We start from the raw sequence: 18,912 nt of genomic DNA on the forward strand, positions 1-18,912 counted from the left end.
TTTCAACGTTTTTTTATTTATTTTTGGGACAGAGAGAGACAGAGCATGAACGGGGGAGGGGCAGAGAGAGAGGGAGACACAGAATTGGAAACAGGCTCCAGGCTCCGAGCCATCAGCCCAGAGCCTGACGCGGGGCTCGAACTCACGGACCGCGAGATCGTGACCTGGCTGAAGTTGGACGCTTAACCGACTGCGCCACCCAGGCGCCCCTAATCATTTCATTTTTAAAACTCTTAATCAGGTTTTAGCAAATGTAAAGTTATATGTTTGTCATTTCCTTGGTTATAGCACTATGGTTTTATAAAGCAAACAGGATTCAGGATCATAAAATACAAAAGAACCTTCCTCAGATGGGCACAATCTTACTTTTCAACATTTGTTACTAGGCTAAGAAATTACAAATCTGCTTAATTTCAAAGAAAGTTCTATTTCTCATGATAAAATATGGCTGTCAACTTGTAATTATTCAAGAATTATATGTTTTTTAGTTTTTCTTTTTACATACAATATGATGGCCTCAAGAAGAAGTATGAGATGAATATGACAATCTTATATCAATTTATCTTTTATCTTAAATTTTTGTATCTCTGGCACATAACAGACTTCCTTCCCAGCTAGTTTAACAGATTCGTATCAAACACATAAATATGGCATAGAATCACTGCTATGGTCTCTCTCTGCTTTAAAATTCCCTCTTTTAAATTAAAATAAAATCACTAACTTGGCAAATGAGATTTAATCACAGTTAAAAGTTCTAATATCACAAACAAAATAGGAGCCAGACTAAATTTACCATTCATTTTAAAGGGACAAGGAGAAGATGGGGAGAGAGTAACAAGCAATTGACAATTGTCAACACATGACTGGATAGGATGATTTCTTTAAGTCAGTACTTCCAAAATATCGGTCAATGTACAATTTATCTATAATATAAGGAGAAATTAGATTCAATTGGCAACAATAGAAAAAAAAGAAAAGATCTGGAATCTTGAGATCTAGGTTCTCATACCAGTGCCTCGCTTTTTCCCATGGGGAGTCCTGCCATCCAGATAATGACTTTTTTCTGATGCTTAACTTTCCTATCTCCAGAAAGATCTAAGAGCTCATCACAGTGAAAATGTTGTGACTCCACATTGTTCACTGAATATGCTAATTATAAGTAATAATTTTTCTATAGACTAAAGCATAGCCTCCAGCATGCATTAATACTTAAAAATGAATTTCTCTGAAAAGCAGTCTGTAATCTTACTAAGTCTCTCCCCAAATAGCCTGAATACAATAGCTTTTATAATAGTATTTTCAGGATGCAGGAGGTAAAAAAAAAAAAAAAAAAAAACCCTCTATGAACAGTAGCAAGCCTGCAAATTCCTTCTTCATCCGGAATCTTACCTACTTTAAGCCCCTCGGACAAAAATGAAAATAAGTGTTCCTTTTAGCTAGGAAGAGACTGAGGAATAGGCGGCTTGTAGCCCTATAGAGTTAACACTGCTCCAATGTATTTAATTCTGAGAACTGAGAAGTGGAGAGACAGCTTCTATGCTGGTAGAACTTGGGGCAGGGGGAGAGTTGGTGGGTGAGGAGACCACTTCCACTTTGCCATTCTATAGCTTAGAAAATCATGACACACAAGATTTTGCAAAGCTCTAATAAAAACTTATTTTTTTACAAGTATTTATTTATTTTGAGACTGAGAAAGAATGCACGCATTGAAGGGGCAGATAGAAAGGGAGAGAGAATCACAAGCTGACTTCGCACCATCAGCGTGGATCCCAATGAGGGGCTCAAACTCACAAACCCTGAGATCGTGACCTGGACCAAAATCAAGAGTTGTATACTTAATCAACTGAGCCACCCAGGCGCCCCTAATAAAAACGTATTTTTAAAGTCATAAGCGTTTTTACATGACCTAAATATGGCAAATAAATATTAAAATGTAAGGGGTATGAACAAGACAGGTAACTTGATAAAATTGCTGTTCAAAATCTACAAGGCACCGGAATTTCACTATTATACAAAAAATATATTCTGGGCCTATTCTGTGTGAAATTTCTGGATAGTCTCTATTTTGGTTTGGACTTACTACCCCAACTTTAAAAATTAAAAACCACAACTTAAAGAATGTCCTCCTGGAGGCGTCACACCCAGAAAGAAAGATCTAAAAGGACTGCAAGGGATCCGTGAAAAGATGAGCACAGGGGTGGTGCTGGGGCTTCCAAGTAAAGCTGGGTACACTGAGGCCTAGTCCTCACCAGGACTACTCACATGAGCCTGCAGTACACAAAGAGCTACATTGGATTCAATAGAAAGAATGTTTAAGTGACATTTTTTCTATTATATACAAGCTGAGGAACAAGAAAAAACTCACAGCCAGCCAAGTGAATTGCTTTCTCTGCTGACTTTTAGATCTGTGTCCTCCCTCTAATGTTGACACAGACGCGTGACTCTTATCTCCCTTCACCCACGCAGTGTTTCCTTTCCTCTTCCTCCCACCCACATTTTCAAAAAGCACAAAACCAAACCCTGCAGAAGTACCCTGGTAAACTTAAGTAGGGATAAGAAATGCAAGCAGACCGTCCTTTAAATGGTCTCAAAACCATGCTCCTGGCAGCTACCACCACTCAACTGATCTGAGCTGCCACACCAGCTCACACCTTTCACCCCTCTGGACTACGAAAGACACGAGGGAAAAAATCGTGAAAAGGTGACGTGCGAGGGAATTCTACACAGGAAATAAAGAATGGTCCCGGCAGATGCTCACCTTCCAGGTGAATGCCATCATTGCTTTTGTGGCTATGCTAGTTTCTCTAGGGAGTCATAACAAGGTGGGTGCTTAAGGCACACGCAAGAGACCCAATGTAGCTACAACACAAAGGTAACAGGGAAGGGGAGGAAGCTCATGCTTTCGGGAAGTGGCTGTGATGATGCCTTGTTCCAGCCCACAGACTCTGGGTGAGTGGGAGGTAGAACTATGTTTGCCTTCTTATGCCCAGCTGGACTCTCTTTACTGGGCTGGAGTTTTAACAGGAGAGCATACAAGATATGCCCAGGCAGAGATAAAGTTCACTCCTATTTAAGGAGTGCCTCACACCTCAGAACAAAGAGAATCACAACAAAAGAAACAAAAGGAAAAAAAGAGAAGGAAAAGAAAAAAAATAAGGCTCCTTGATACCACAAACTCCTTACTGCAGAGTTAATGCAGGTCAATGAAATAAGAAACAAGCATTTAAAGGCATCTTTGTAGAATTGGTCCAGGGTTAGGCACGCTCTCACTTTTGTTCTAAAATTCTCTTATTTAACAGAAAGAAGCCCAAGTAGCAATTTGATCCAATGATACTCCTGAGTTAATATAACCAAATATTCCTCGAGTAGTTCCCAAAGATGAATAGAAAGAGGAAAACTGTTTTGGAGGCGGGGACTATTTTTAAATCATGGTAATATCCAACAGAAAGCTCAGAATTGTATAGTGAAAAGTTTAAGAAAGAACTTTTTAAGCATTGTTAGCTTAAAAAGCAAACACTTTACAGAATGAGGAGATACAGAGCACAGCAAATGAATTTCAAAAACAAACTGATAGCTACCATTAAGCCAACTCCCATTACTAATACAAAAGCTATATGTAAAATGCAGTTGAGGTAGTGCTACAAAATTTGGAAGGATTATCAAAATGAGCTGAAGTTTTATAGTCTCTTCAATCTTTACAATTGTCTTAATTGGTTAAGCCTCTCCCAAGCAAAGGAGAGCCTGGTTTACAATACTGAATAACTGTTCAAAGTCTGGCACCAGGATATTCATATTCACTTTTTCCAGATATCCTCTTTGCAAAACAGTCGATTTTAAATTGCCTAGAGCTAAAACTATCTTAACTGAGGCAGGCTGCCCAATAACTATTCCTTTCAAAAATCCACCACATTTGCTAGGCTTTCTCTTGTTTTTATCTCCAAGTATGAAAACACTGAAAATAATATGTTGTTTTATATTTAAATGCTATATCTGGAGTTATGCCGGCAAACAACAAACAAGCTTGAGATATGAGTTCTCCTGAAGATCACTGAGAAGGACAGTGAATGGATTAGAAGCTTTTTAGTTCAGTAGAATAAGTAGCCAGCATTCTTTCCCCTTCAATTCCTCACCCTTGTCTTTAAAATCATCTTTTTTATTTTATTATTTGAAGTGAACCCTATTAAAAGATAACTTCTCGGTGAAAAACAAGAACAAAGAACTACCACAGTTGGCTAGTTGGGATGACTGAAAGCAGAAAGTTAAATCTGTAGCATAGTTTAATGTCTGTCAGATTAAGGGGAAAAAAAAGTGTTTAATAGATGTCTTATTAACTTTGAAAAGACAAAATAACCTAATTTAAACTTTAGAAATTAAAGACAACTTAATGGACGTACTGTCTCGTTTAGTGACTTAATACTATATCGAATGAATCCAAATTATTTTAAAATATATTGTCATAGAATTATATTAAAAATATCCATATATATAGGCTGGAGGGAAAGGGCAGAGCTAAACCCCAGGAGAGAAACTAGCACTTAGTGAGCACTTATTATGTCAGACTTCCCACTAAGTGGTCCACATATGTTCTCTGACCATATTCCTCACAGGAACTCTAATGAGCTAATCACCATTACTGAAATCCTCTTAGAAAAACTATAAAGTGGCAGGACTCAATCTGACTTCAGACTCTGCGACTCCAAAGCCCAGGCAACCACCCACTTACAGAATTTCATCACTTCTTATTCATAAAGTGTAAATTATTTCTGAGCCAATAAAGCACAACACACAAAACACAACAGAAATACTCAATTTCTAGGTTTTGAGAAAACACAGTTCATACATGTATGACCACTAAATCAACCAATAATTTAGCAATACCAGTAAGATGTTAAGTGATAAAACTACCTTCAAAGGTTTTTAAATGTCAAAGTCTGTAGTTATCACAAATACATAATCAAACTCCTAAAAACACTGCATTCTATGTCACTATTTGAAACTTATGCCAATGCTACTTTGTAACTAAGAGGTGGCTTGGATCAAAGATGACTCACACAGCACAAGTAGGGGGACACAGACCAGATGCAGCACATGCTCTTGGCAGCAAAGAAAACTACTAAGCTCAATCAAGAGATACAAATGGCTTTAAAGCAAGCAAGCAAACAAAAGCCCACAGCTCTGTACAGCAGAGCTCAATGATTTCAACAAACATGACAGGGAAGTGGAATACATCAAAACTTCCTATCTGTTTTAGCATGAGGGCTAACCTAAGTAGGACTTTTAAGAAAATAATTATAAGCCTCTTTCCCAGCAGCACCATGGGACACCAGTAAGCACCGACAAGCTATGAACTCTGAAGGTATTTACCTCAGTATTTAATAAGACCAACTACTCTGTGCTTTCCTCTGCATATCAGACTTTCTGCCAAGCTGCACATACGTTGCAGGAAGTGTTCGAAGCCAGCAGCAGATGCAGATTTAAGCAAACAGAATGTGCATTTGAAAAAAGACTTAAATAAGAGTCGACTTTGGGTGGAGAGAACTATGGGGTACATGTGTCTTAAAACTTCCATATTCTCTTCACCCAAGTCTGTATCATACATTCTTTTTTTTTTTTTTTTTTTTTTTCCAGTTAAAACATCTGTTATTAAGGCCACCCCGTGAATGCTTAAGGATTTTGGTAACAGTTCGTTTTTCACATTAAGTGCCTGATATATATTCTACTCTACTTAAAAACTAATCTGTTTTATTTTTAAAAGAAATAAGAAAAATTCTGCCTTTCTTTATAATCTTACAGAAATGTTTTTTAAATAGTTCATTTGCCTTGGGTGGTTTAATTTCTTCTTTAGAGTATTTATGAATTCTGACCAAGAATTCCTTCTAAATGCCAACCTGAAGATAAGGGAAGTGGTGGGCGGGGGGTGACTCTTTTAAAACTAGTAAGAGCTTTGAAAATTAGGGGAAATCAGGTTTTTTGAGGTTTTAATATGTCTCAAAAAGTCTTTTATGAAATAAACTGGACTCTTTACAGAAAATAACGTGTACATCCTGTAACAATTTCATATAGTTACCCTCCTAACCAAATCATGAAACACAGCCAAGAGATCCTATTTCTTTGAGGTTATGAGAATTTATATATATACATACATACATACATATATATACACACACATACACACACGTATGCATGGAAATATATATATACACATACACACACACGTATGCATGGAAATATATATATGCATGCCCTTGGTCATGAAAACACATGCAGGTAAGCAGGTAATAGAGAGCACAAGTTCACTGTATGTCATCTAAGATCTATTTATACAAAGTGAATTCACCTCGACAGGACCAAAGGCTATAGACCTTCTCATCCAACACCATGAAGAATTCTCTCTTGAAGAACAGCCTATTGGCCAATGCTACCTCTTCTACAATTAAGAGCATGATATGTTAGAAGATCAAAGGAGATTTAGAAAATCATGTATTTCATTCTAGGTTACAGGCTTTTTCATAAGGACAGGGAACACCTCTGTCATATTTACAGCAATACATCAGGCACTACTTTAATGCCAGCCCAAAGTTAAGTCCTCACTCAACGTATTCAGGGGAAAAAAATGGAATATTTCAAAAACATGATTGCTGTTAATGTACTAGAAAGGTCACAATTATTAGGAAATTATATATATATATATATCTTACTATGGATCACAAAGGACAGGAAGTAGCCTGCTTTAAAACACAAAAAATCATCAGTAAATCGGGACTAGGCAAAGTATAAATTGGAATATAGAAAGAAGAAATTGCAGGTGAGGCAGAGACCTGAACAAGATAAAGCAAGCCATAGATATTTTTATTAAAATACACAAATTTGGCTCTGAGAATCCTGACAATCAAAGCAACGAGGCAAACATGGTTATTTATATTATCCAAAGGGAGAAAAACATCAGATCTCATAGTAGGTTAAGGCTTTCTCTAGTACTTAACCCTAATATAAAGTTTCCATGTAAGGTTTCAAAGCAAAATTCCTATGTAATTTTTTGAGAAACAGGAGACATTTCCATAATAGAATAATCACACTTGATTTACCTTTCCTATAAATCTACACTTTTAAGGTAAAACAAAGAAAGAATGGCCTCATGAGTGTTTTTTATAACACACAAAATAGTCTGTACAAGTTATCAAAAAAAAAGAAGGGCTGCCAAAATGAATTAAAAATTTCATCCCCTATCAATTCAAACTCCAGTTGTTCAAAAATTAGAATGAGATGCATTAGCAGTAGGCAGTAAATATTCAAAATAGAGAACAAATTTGGGGAGGTACTATTTGCAGTGTACAAACAAAACTGTTCGTTCTGAAACCATTTGCTGAGAACCACCTGTGCTGGGAGCCTCAACAAGTTACAGTGACACCATCTTCTAAAAAGTGGCCTCTTCAATATGGCTGCCCAACAAGCTGGTGGTAGTTAATACATTCATCTCTCTGAGCTTTAATTTCCCCAGCTGGAAAATGGTGATTTCCACTTCCAACCATATGATGATGGCAATTTAAAAAATTTACCTTCCATCCACATGGCTCTGTGCTTACTGAGCATTTTCAGGGGAAAGGCCCATAGATACTACACACTATAAAGGTATACACTGGCTTTATCCATCCCGCCCTCAAACACTACTATTTGTATGTTTCCTCCCTATATGGGGCACTTTGAGTCATCTTCCACACTCAACTCACAGTCATCTATCTACATTCTGAACTGGTCTCAAATTTATTTTCCCCAAGGCATTTAGAATGCTTCTAAAAAATCTCTAAATGGCATGGGAAAATGCTCATGAGATGCTACTAAAAAAAGCAGATATATAAAACTATAAACCATATAAACGCCAATATGTAAACAACCTGGGTTGCTTCCTCTTTGTAAGGAGAAAGACTAGAAAGAAATATGCTAAAATGGTAATGGCAATAGTTCTCCAGGGAGTGATACTGTGTATGACTTGTTTTCTTACCTATGCTTGCCCTTGTTTTCCATGATTTTTGGCAAAAGAATTGTGCAATAAATATAATCTTAAAGAAGTGTGTATATACATATCAACAGAATGTTCTACTGATACTAACTTGCCGGCATTTGCCATGGTCACCAAATAACCTAGATACCAGCACTCCTGGGAGCAGGGAACAGAACAGGGTACCAGGCTATCAGAATCTGAAGTAGCCAATCTGGTCTGAATACCATCTGCTATAGACTAATTATGACCCACCCCAATTCTTATGTTAAAGCCCTAACCCCAAATGTTACGGTATTCAGAGATGAGGCCTTTGGAAAGTAGATTCAGTTGAGGCCATGAGAGTAGGGTCTTCACGATGAGATTAGTGCCCTTTAGACACCACATAAGAAGAGATATCGCAGAGCCTGCTCACGCGCACTCTCACTCTTTCTCTCTCTCCATCCACAGGCAGTACTGAGTACTTTGGGCCATGTAAAGACACAGTGAAAAGTGCCAACCCTGCTGGCACCTTAATCTTGGACTTCTAGTCTCCAAAACTGTGAGAAATAAATTCCTGTTGTTTGAACCACCCAGTCTACTGTGTTTTGTTACGGCAGCCCAAGCCAAGATACCATCTTTTATCACATTATTAGTTGTGTAATCTACAGCAAAATTATTTTGGCCTAGGTCTCCTCTGTTATAAAATGAGAAGAAAAACACTACCTACTTCAGAAAGTAGTTAAAAGAGGATTAAATGAACTCATTTACAGCAAGAGCTCTGTGTACTAAATAATCTCAAGAAAAACTCAATAGGTCTTTACCATCACCTGTTCTTCAGAAATGCAATTTAGAATCCAGAAGTCATGTATGGCATTTATCTCGATCAATGTCCAAGTTTTTGGAAAACTGGATTTGATTAACTTGGTCACCAAGTGTTGTATAAACTCTCCGTGCCCATCTCCATATGGGAGTAGGCGGGAATCAGAACAGAGAAGGGGATTAGAGGTTGTATGACTACAAAAAAGAAAGTCTATGAATCTGTAACATCCATTTCATGAAACCGAATTCTTATGTCCAAATATGAATATGATCAAAAACCAATCTAGCATGAAAAAGGATGACAAAATAAAAAAAAAAATACTTCTTACATACTATAACTATAAGCTAATTATATTCAGTACAATAAAGAACAGATTCAATAAAGAAAGAGACAAGCTACAGAAATTAGATTTCAAGAAAAGGTAATCTTGGGTGTCCTATTACTACTATGCATGTAACACTATAATTGCATTGTACTACAGAAGTTTCTCTCTCCTGATTCCATTTATAACTCTTCCAAAGAAAGGAAATCAGCTCCCTGTCCCCTCCCAATGGGTGACTTTAAAAACAACACTGAGGATGAGGGTCGGGATGGGGAGGAGTGAGCAGTAATGCCAGCTTATATGGAGACTAGATAAAGGCTACTGGGAAAACTGCCACCCCAAAGGAAAATAGCTGAATTCAATCAGATACAGCTAACAGCTTTACAACATGCCCCTACTGGATCCACTCTAGCAGCCTCAACTGTCCAAAGACAGTTTCCTTTACCTTCAAACATCAGGACAATTTAGATGAGAAAATAGTATTAAAGATGCTGTAAGAAGAAAGTCAAAGAGACACGATCTTTTAAGAATAACTATAAACTAAAGACGGGACAGCTGGCAAGAATGGCAAATGACCAGACTTAAAGGAAAGGTTAGGAAGGGAAAATAATTTCCTATATATTACTTAGAGAAACAGAAGTACTTATAACCATACTGTCCATTCACCCCCTTTTTTGTCCCCCGCCTCTTACCCTACTTGCTCTGCTTTGTCCAAACTTATTTTTATAGGACAAGGAATACAGAGTTCTATGCTGAGAAAATCATCAAGCAGAAATCCTTATAGCAGCCACAATAAATCTGGGGTTTAGAAAACCTGTGGCTTGTTTTTAACAAGGCCATGTTACCTTTCCCCTTAAAATCTCCTTATCCCAAAACCACATGCATCTGCACTTTTGGGCAGAGACGGTCTAAAGCCTTCACCAAATTCTCAAAGGAGATCAAGAGCGAAAAGAGAGTAACAAGTACTGAGACGCAGTAGAGAACAAGCCAATGTGGTCCCATTTAGGGATTCATTCCTCTGTATGTATATGGGGAGAGGGGAGAGGGGAGAGGGGAGAGGGGAGAGGGGAGGGGGAGAGGAGGAGAGACAAGGTGTGAAGCAATAATCAATTCACTTCAGGGATAGCCAAAGAGTAGCAGGACAGCACTGAGATCACTAAAGGTAACAACACTATCAGGAAGAGTAAGAATGACAGGCCCAAGGACCAGCGAGGAAAGCCCAGCTTTCACTAAGATACACAACAGAATGTCACTCTTACCCTATCCTACCAAGACCAGGAAGTCCGTCATGAGGAAAGCTGGATGGAGGCTTCACCTAAACTACTCTGTGTCCAAGACTAGTAATCCCCAAAGCGGGTAGGAGAAAACATATGCCCTTATCCACAAGGTGATAATGAATGGGGATTGTAAGCTAAGACTGTTGTAAAGGCAAGGAGGGAGTTGTGATTCTAATAGAGAGAGATCCCTTCTCTATTTGAGAAGAATACACATTTTGGGGAAAGGCTGGTCTTTACCAAAACTATAAAAATACACTTAGCACAAGTCGTATTCTGCTATGTTACAAATGCACCTTGGAGGTACACAGCTCTAAAGACACAGAGTAACACCATCCTCAAGCAACTCAGTAACCCTGTTATCTTTTACAGTTTTTACAGAGATCTCTAGAAGCCATTACTGAGACATGTCTAATCAGCTGTCACTATGTAATCTGAAGCTCCTAAAGATGTGTTCCTATGGACAGCCTCTTGGATTAGAAAGAAAGATGAAATACCATGTGTAGGGGGGAGTAAAAAGTCATTGAAAGGCAAGAAAATTACTACAGAAAGATACTAGAAGGCTACAAAGCAGACCAAATAATTCTCTTCTGCCATTGGCAGGAAGGATCCTGCCAGATGTCTGAAATAGAATTAACCTCTGTGGGCTACACTGATAGAAATAAACTGCCTAACTATATATAAATAAATATCTAGGGAAGCATAAATAACTATCTAGGGAAGGGCTATCTTTGTTTTACTTTCCCTGAACTTATTTCAGATTATTTCTCCCACCCCATTAAAAAAAAAAAAAAAAAAAAAAAAAAAAAGGTTGTCCCTCACAGCAATGTCCATAGATACTGAGCCAGCAGCTGATGCCAAGGCTTTTGAAATTGTGCCAAAAGCAAACCAAACAGTATCTGCTTTAAAAGCTGAGTTTAATCAGAGTATTTGCAATGTTTGAAAGCATTTTCAAACCAGGTAGCATCACCTTAACAACAACAACAACAACAAACTCTCCTTTATCCCCAAAGGATGTATGTATTTCCCCCCACCTCACAGAGAAGATTACAATACTCCGTTAGATAAAGGCATTACAAATGGCTTACAGATGCTTCCTCCTCATATTTTGGGGGAGAAAAATCTTAAACCGTGAATTCATGCATTCATTCTTTCACAGAGTCACACAATTTATTCCAATCTATAATATGCCAGACTTTTAGGTGCTGTCCAGCACTGGGAGAGGAAGACAGAAAGAGGTTCTTGCAGCTGACATCCTAGTGGAGAAGAGCGGGTAAGACACACAGGATGACAGTCGGCGTTCCTGAGCATACACAAATGCTGAAATGATCCCTAAAGGAAGAATCTGGGCAATCCTATACAGTTCTCTGCATTTTTTAAAATAAACAAACTATCTCTGTTAATAACAACCAGGAAATCAAGTTTGGGAGTCAAAGACCTGGCTTCCTACCTTGCCAAAGAATGCAGTGCAAAAGAATAGTCACTGGCTGAGAAAACAGGAGACCTGAATTGCTATTTTGGCTCTGCCATTAAATATAATAATATAAAGCAGAGGAAAGCATCCAAACAACCAAACTGCCCTTAAAAATAGAGTTTTAAAATCATCTAGACTTTATCTCAAATGAAAAAATGATTTGGTTTAATGCTTATAACATGGTAATTATAATAAAGAGTTTTAGTGAGGACCAGATAAAAATCTTCCATGAATAAAATTTTACATGTTTCTTTGCTAAGTTTTGAAATTGGAATCATTAATCTCTATTGTGCTTGTAGGTACGAATATTCTACAGAGATAAATGAAAAACGTCAGTTTCACTAAAAATTATGGACTAGAAACCTAACAACAAGTGTGGTCAGAGAGTAAGGGCAGTAACAAGGATCACAGCTCAAGAAGGGACAAGAGTTCTAGACTAATGAGTCTATGTGGGTTCCCCACACAGAAAAAAGGCCTCAGACTAACCCCGAAGAAGGAGGAGGTTTGAAAAGTCATGAGATTTTCTCCCCCAAACCTTATTTTTACTTCAGACAATGAAGTGTGTCTCTCAAATTTGTATCATCTGCAGATCATTTAACAGACATCTGGCACTCACGGACACCACCCATTTCAAGTTTTAAAAAAGCTGTTATCCTACTTTTAATTATACAAATAAAAGTTTAATAAAATTAAAATTAAAACCATAATAAAACTGCTACGTATCTATGACACAGATGATGTACATGATCTCCAGGGCTTTAACACACAATGTACAGATGGAGGGTGACGTGGGTCATAGGCTGTGTTCTAAGGGGTAAGGGGCTGCTTTTCTTGTTCTAGTTCTACTAAATTAGAAGCTCCCTATGCAGACCCTATGCAGGGTCATAAGGTAAAGCAACAAGCATTTTGTTACTGTCAGATGATCCTGCATCTAGGCCTGCATTTATTCATACATATATAAACCTCTGTCCGAGGAACACATTACACCTAAAAATTACTACTTCAACTAGGGAAATTCTGGGAACTAGATTCTACCCCTTGATGTTACTAAAAGCTCTGCAGCTATTTATAACCTACTGCCATATTTAGACTCAGTTTTTAAAATATGCACAGCAATCTCATCAACTTCTTCCTCAAACAAATTACAATTATCAAGGCTTAGTAAAGTGGGAACACTTTACTCATCCCACTATCACAATCTCAATGTTAAAAATTGTGATTTTACTCACAACTACCACTGTAAAGCTACTTGGAATACTATATGTTTAGCTAAAACATGCCACTTTAGCAAATTATTTGAAGGAATGGCAATAGCTTTCATTGGCATTGACTGTGTCATAAAGAAGGCATAAAAATGTAATCTCTTCTCTAATGTCAAAGATTCATGCAGACATCTTTCTCCTCATAGGCAGTACTAGAAAAGCATGGTGAGATTTTTTCATTCAGCATATTCTGAAGGTAAACACTCAGATTGAAATTTTAATTTTATTATTTTCACTATTTTCCTCTGTACCAAATTAAAATTAGAAAGGAAGTAACATTATTTCATGAAGTCTAAAATTCTGAGTATAAAAAAAGAAGGAAAGAGGGCTGGCAATTTTAATAATAAGACACCATGGAGTCAAAAACTGCAACCCACTTTCATAGATGTGCAGGTACCAAAAAAGGAGGGCATGGAAGAAAAACTCTAAAACCAATGAAGCATCTTCCTGTAAATAAAGAAGTGTGTGGGTGGGCACTGTGGTAGCAACACCCTTTTCCTGCTGAAAACACAACTATACTCTACTAGTACTGATCCTAACACACTTTTTCCTGTCTATATTACAGTTCACAAAATAACTGTTAAATAAAAACTCTCTCCTGTTCAACCATGGGTTTTCCATAATGAAGAAGAAAATTACCTACCACTTCCCTTTTATATAAGAACAGTATACAGGCTAAGAAGGAATGCTTCTTTGCACATCAGTTGCAATCAATTGTGAAGCTGAATATACAGTAGCATGCACATTTAACAGTAAATGCCTAATCGATATTAGGCAGTATTATTTAACAGTCATTTTGTAAAAGAAACAACATAGGTACCCTGCATTCTCCCCAAACACAGTGTTTACCATTACCTTTGCAGCTGTTTTACAAGGTTCCCTTAATAGTGTGACATCTGCTTGGTTGTGCTTTAAAAAGAGTAAGAAAGTGGGGTGCCTGGGTGGCTTAGCCAGTTAAACATCTGACTCTAGATTTCAGCTCAGGTCATGATCTCATGGTTTGTGAGTTTGAGCTCCATGTTGCTGACCTCATGAGCCCACTTTAGAGTCGCGGTCTCCCTCTCTCTGTGTCCCTCCTCCACTTGCTCTCTCTCAAAAAAAAGTAAAAAAATAAACATTAAAAAACAAAAAGCAGTACTATCAATGATGCTCTGGCAGTTGGGAATTGCCCATTTTTAGTTACAAAATACACTATTTTTGGAAATAATTCTTTGGAAGGTATTATTTCAAATCTGTCCTGGAAAAACTATCGGTTTACCAACAACAACAACAACAAAAAAGTCACCATATATTTTTATACACACTAATGTTTTGATGACATGATGCCACCACTTGAAAAAGTTTTATGAATGACCAAAAACTTCGAGGAAAAGGGGAAAATGACACAAGAAGTCAGTAAGGGGCACCTGGGTGGCTCACGTGGTTGAGCATCGGACTCTTGATTTCAGCTCAGGTCATGATTCCAGGGTTGTGGGATCAAGCCCCATGTTGGGCTCTGCACTGAGTGGGGAGCCTGCTTAGGATTCTCTCTATCCCTCCCTCTGCCCTCTCTCCCACTTGCATGCTCCCTTTCTCTAATTAAAAAAAAAAAAGAAGTCAATAAAACCTACTTTCAGGCAGTCACAGTAATAATAGTTGTCTCATGGTAATTCCTAATTACTTACTGAGCACCTGTTAAATTTCAATGATTAAATCAGATACTCCCCATATTTCATATTAAGGTAGGTATTAGTGTTTCCATTTGTCCCATGAGTAACTTGTTCATAAAAAAGGTAACCACCAGGACTCAAAGGTGCCTTTCCCAGGTAACAAACTCACATTCTTTTCAATTTGCCATAAAAATATTTACGCCCTGTAACTGATTCCTCTGCTAGAAATCAGTGGTAAGATAATTCAAATTTTGAAAAACAAAAAAAGTTACGCTATTAAGTGGCCATCAAAAATTAGAAACTACTTAATATTTCTGGTGACAGAAGATTTAACTTCACGTGATACCTTCATGCCTTTAAGAGTTTTCACAGTACAGCTTTAACAACAATGAAGATCATTCAAGATCACTATATGTGCTATAATATAAAACAGACACAAAAGGTAAAAACGCTAAAACTAAAATTTTTAAGCTTTAAATTTTAAAAAACATTCTAAGTTGAAGGAAATATACCATATCATTAACAATCACTATTAGAGACACAAGAAGAATACCTTTTCCTGTTTTCCAAATTCTCTAAAAAATTATTCCATAAATTTTATAATTCAAAAAAACATTTAAAAAAGAAAAACATTAGCAAGAGCTAAAAGTTCAAACAGAGTACATTCTGTTCTTCAATTCATAACAAAATTCACATGCTCACAAAAGTGATAGTTAAGTTTAAAGATACAGATAAGATAGGGAGAGAAAAAGCAAAAGAGATACAAGAATTTGAGGAGTTCAGTAACAGAAGCATTTCAAGAGGTAAACCAGATGTTCCTATGGAACTGCAGCAGAGGATCCAGAAGACAGAAATTCATAATGTCAAAGGCTATATTCAGATCAAAGAGCATTAAGTAGGGTCCATTTACTACAGAATTGTCCATTACACTGAAGGGATCAAGCTACACTAAGCTCTCAGCAAAATGCAAAATTAAAATCAGTCAAAGGTTGTTGAGTAAGAAAGTACTGGAAAGATGAGAAGAGTGCTTCTCAAGCATTTCACTGGGAAAAGGAAGTTTAGCAATCAGGTTGAAACACAGAGGTCAAAAGCATAATTTAAGTGAACAGTGTCTCATTTGAAGCTGTAAAAAGTTAGTAACGATAATTAGCAAATAGCCACTTTATTTGATTTCAATACCACCATGTCTTTCTTTCCAAGCATCTCTCTCCTGCTTTACTTTTATAGATTAGGCAATGTTTGAGACACTTTCTCCAAGGACTTCTCAAAACCAGACAACAAAAACTCCTTAAAAAGATGAATTCCTGTTGGGACACCTGGGTGGTTCAGTAAGTTGAGCATCTGACTTCAGCTCAGGTCATGATCTCACAGTTTGTGGGTTCAAGCCCCACATCAAGCTCCGTGCTAACAGCTCAGAGCCTGGAGCCTGCTTGAGATTCTGTGTCTCCCTCTCTCTCTGTTCCTCCCCTACTCATGCTCTGTCTCTGTCTCTGTCTCTCTCTCTCAAAAATAAACATTAAAAAAAATTAAAAAATATATATTCTTGTCTCCAGAGGCAGCACACGTCAAATGCCCTCACAAAACATTTCGCAGGTCACATTTCAAGAAAGTAGAAGGTGCATGCATACTCTGGTTAAATTACTCACAATATGTAAAAGGTAAAAAATATTCTAAGTGTTTGTACCTAATAAATTTACCTTCCCTACAAAATTAAAATGGAAATCTACTAATGATTTGCAGAGCGGTATGAAGCCACTTGAGCAGGAGATATTTGATTTCTTGGGAAGAAAATCTTAACCTTCCAGTCGCCTATTACTTCTATTCAACAACCTGATCAAGGATCTACAAAAATGAAATGATAGGATATGCTGTTTGCTATAGGTGTGATGCATGAACTTTTCCAAAGAGACCTGTTCAGATGATAATCATGTGACACTGAATTATGACTAGTACATTAAATGCTTGTCCAGAGAAATTAAACTTGCATGAATATTTAAGGTCAAAAGATCTCAGAGTACCTATCATCTACTAAACAATAACTTTTATAGATGGCATCATAAAACAAAAACATCAGTAGACATCTGCTCTATCAGAAATAAAAGCAGATAGAGCTATACCCCAAACAGTAAACAGAATGCCCTTTCATTGTCCCAATGCCCTTTCTATCCCTTAGGACGAGAGATTACCCTACTTCATACCTGTTTACTCCAATTTTGAGCTTCACTTCTTTATATATTATTTTGCTTGGGCACCCATAACAAAATACCACACACCAGACGGCTTAAACAATAGCAATTTATTTTCTCACAGATCTGGAGGCTGAGAAGTCCAAGGATCAAAGTGTCAGCTCTTTCAGTTCCCGGTAAGAGCCTTCTTCCTGGCTTGCCCTACTTCTCCCTGTGTCCTCACATGGTGGAGAGAATGAGTGCACAAGTCCTCCAATATCTCTTCTTGTAAGGACTTGAATCATATCAGACTGTGATCCTAGCCTCAGGATTTCATTTGACTCTAGTTACCTCCCAAAGCTCGTATCTCCAAATACCATCAGGTTGGGGGTTAGGGCTTCAACAAATAAAATTTAGAGGACACAAACAACATATAAAATTTGTTAGCCCATAACAATTTCTACTTAACTTTCTCAATTTGGCAATGGTGTGTGTGGACAGGAATGGAAGACATAATCTAAAAATGTTTATTGAAATCATACAATTTTTTAATTAGAAAATGACTGACATCAATATTCACAGAAAAGGATATAAGAAAACAATACCAAAAATTGGACAAAAGCAGAAACATAATCTCTAGCTATAGTGAAGTTGCTGTTTTATAAATGCTAAGATCATACCTGCACTGAGTGATTTATATAACCATGCAGGTTACATATGCTGGACTGTTTCTAATTTTAGCTATCTGTATTTATTTTTTTTAAGCCACAAGATGACTAGTAATAGCCTGTATTTTTTGGTAGCTTACATACTTCACATATATTTGTAATAATCCTCCCAACAGTTCTATGACGTGGATACTGTTATTATTCCCATTTTATAGAGAAGGAAAGTATAAGCAATTGTCCACTACTGTAAGTACAACTGTAAAATAGAGTTTAAACATGTAAAGTATGACTGGTCTCTAATAACTTCCTATCTGGACAAAGAACTAATCACAAATCTATAAACTTTCATTTGATTATTAACAAAAAGCCTACCTTTGTTCTGTTTTAATCTCGAAGAGAAGCTCTTATGCTACAACCACTGGAGAGAGCCAAGATAAAACTGGGAGGAAAGGATCAATTTCTCACCAGATGGAAGTCTTGCAGCCATGAGGGCTTTTTCCAAAATATTTGATTCCAAGTGAAAGAACAGAGTGTGTATCTTCTGAAATAATACATCTACTTTAAAACTATTATTGCTGAATTTCCCCCTAAAGTGAAGATGTACAATGAACACAAATAAAGCAAAATTTCCAAAAGAAAAGACAGTGTGGTTCTTCCCTTTTCTCAGTTAATACACATTTTAAAATTACTCTGCGGCTATTTTATTCCTGTCTTTCCAAACAAGATGATACGTTTCTCCTTAGATGCTACTGCTATTTTTATAAAACAGCACTCCTTAATGTTACATAAAACTGCTAGACCATTATTGATGGGAAGGAAAAACACAGAAATGTGGAATATCACGAAATCTTTTCTAGACTCAAAATTATGACTAGTGCTAAAATTCAAAGATTGAAGGAAATAGATAAGAAAATAATTCTTTTGAACTGTAAGCATACACTACAGGAAGTATGCATAGCATGAAAACAACACAGCATTTTACAGTGTTTATAAATCAACATCCTGCAGATGTTATGATTAAGAATATCCACAATTTGTTCAATTATAAATTGTTTAAATTGTCAAATTAGCAAGAACTCCTATCTGCTTCAAATGTTCTTTTGAAGGAATATGCAAATCATAAATACATGCAGCACAATCAACAAAGAATACTAATTTACTATTTGTTTCACAAGAGGTACTTCTTGAAATATACATATTTCCCAAACTTTTCCATAAAGAAAGCAGACGCAATATCAACTAGAAAAATAGTTACAAAATGTAGCTCCAGCACAACTTACTTGATGTTATGCAAATCACC

General features: G+C 37.0%; 1 protein-coding gene across 1 annotated transcript in view; it reads right to left on the reverse strand.

The window, feature by feature from the left end:
- Positions 1–18,912, reverse strand: part of EIF3H (eukaryotic translation initiation factor 3 subunit H) — a 99,635-nt gene that overhangs the window by 15,851 nt on the left and 64,872 nt on the right. The gene's annotated exons all lie outside the window — the stretch shown is intronic.

Source organism: Neofelis nebulosa, chromosome 14 (assembly GCF_028018385.1).
Source record: "Neofelis nebulosa isolate mNeoNeb1 chromosome 14, mNeoNeb1.pri, whole genome shotgun sequence".
Taxonomy (NCBI): domain Eukaryota; kingdom Metazoa; phylum Chordata; class Mammalia; order Carnivora; family Felidae; genus Neofelis; species Neofelis nebulosa.